Raw genomic sequence first — 1,925 nt, 5'->3', positions numbered from 1 at the left:
AGTGCAGGATTTCGTATCAGTGGGATGAATTTTTGGGCATCTATATGCCGAGGGCGTCAAGTGTAGGATTCCAGGGTAATAAATGGGTTTTGTATGATGGTAGCTTAAGCAATTATGAGGTGTCCCGGGCTGGTTCTATCTATAATAGAGCCACGAAATGTTGGAATCAAGAAAAGATAGGTAGTTGGTGATTTTATATGATACGAAGCAACTATATGGCAACAGGGTGAGTTGGAGTGGTTTCAGTGACGAGGGGTCCATAGGTGGAGTTTCTTGTCATTCGGTTTATATACTAAGTTGCTTACAGTTAGACCATATAATATCAGAAGTGGAATAGCCAGTTGGGAGATAAGTGCAGTGAACTCGGCAATGATTCGATATGGGTGGTCTGTCAGGGAGACAGGCCATCTCGAGACTACAAATTTCAGATGGAGTGGGAGTGGTCATGATGCAAGGAATTTGTTCATTTTTTTTGGGGTTTTAGAACCCTACGAGATTTGGTTATGGTTGCCTTGGAAAGGCTGGGTATGCTTGTAGTTGTAGCTGTGTTGCTTACATTATTTGGCTTGTCGGGAGTGGTAAGCGATGATTTCGAGGATGAAATCTAATTTAAGTGGGGGAGAGTTGTAAAATTTCGTTTAAATTAATTAAAACAAATAATAAACCTAGAGTCCCACGATGTAAATTTATAATTTATGTTATTTTATAATGTCCCTAAAACCAATAATATTTAGCGGAGAGTGGTTTCAGGGAGCCAAATGATATATTTTAGACTTACAGGGGTCAAAGTGTAATTTCAGGATGTATTTTGTAAAGATTTTTAAATGATGGGGTGAGTTTGGTAGTATTGGACTGGATTTGAAAGAGATTTCAGGAGGTCGGGTTAAAAGGGTAAAATATGGGCTGACTTTGAAAGAAAATGTGAAGGGAGGGACCATTTGTGACATTATGGCAATATGTTTCATTGTCGGGTATTTAAGCCAGTGAAATCATAACCCTAACTAACCCTATACAGTCGTCACCCTCCTTATACCTCCTATTCCCAGCCTCCGCCACCATGTGAGAATCCCTCAGCCACCGTTGCATCATCCGAAGCTAGTTGCCACCTTCTGTCACTCGCTGCCCTGCTGTTAAGGCTACAAACCACCGGATGTAACAACCCGAAATTTCATATCACATCTTGTAACTCAATTGTAATCCAATTCGATCAACCAAACGTCGTTTCCAAATTCGTTTCCGATTTCGCCATTTTATTAAGTCATTATTTTGTGTTGACCTAAAATGACTTAATGGGTGTCTTAATGTCAATTAGAATCATTGTAACACCCCATTATAGTTATCGGAATAATTCTAGAATCGACCATATCGGGTCACGACAAATTGGTCAGGTATGACCAAAAGCTTCGTCTAACGTCGGTATCGGGTAGAATTTCTGTCGTGTCCAATTCCCGAGCACTATATAAGTGATTCTAAGCTATCATTTGAAGCTTTTGGCCATTTCTTCCATAATCACTTCCAACCTCTCTCCTCATCCAAAATCAAAGGTCCAAATCTCAAGTTTAAGGCTTCAAATCTTTGAGGTAACTTCCCTAGCATGCTATACAACCTCTTTAGCCTTCAATTTGATGATTAAATTAAGTTTTGGGACCAAGAACATGAGTTTACGGCCATGGAGCAAGCTTGGGCCGTAAACTCCTCAAAATGGGGTTTTTAAGCCAAATTTACCCTTCCAAATCATAGTTGGGACTTAGATATGACCTTGAGGCTTGCAAATCTAGATTTGGAACACATTAAACATGAATTTTATGGGACAAAAGAGAGTTTACGGCCAAGGTTTGTTCTTGGGCCGTAAACTCCTCTAAAATGGGGATTTAGTGCCTTAAATCATGTCCAAATGCATTGTAACTTAACCAATAGCTTTGTGG

Source organism: Lactuca sativa, chromosome 9, assembly GCF_002870075.4.
Source record: "Lactuca sativa cultivar Salinas chromosome 9, Lsat_Salinas_v11, whole genome shotgun sequence".
Taxonomy (NCBI): Eukaryota; Viridiplantae; Streptophyta; class Magnoliopsida; order Asterales; family Asteraceae; genus Lactuca; species Lactuca sativa.
This window is presented reverse-complemented; position numbering follows the sequence as displayed.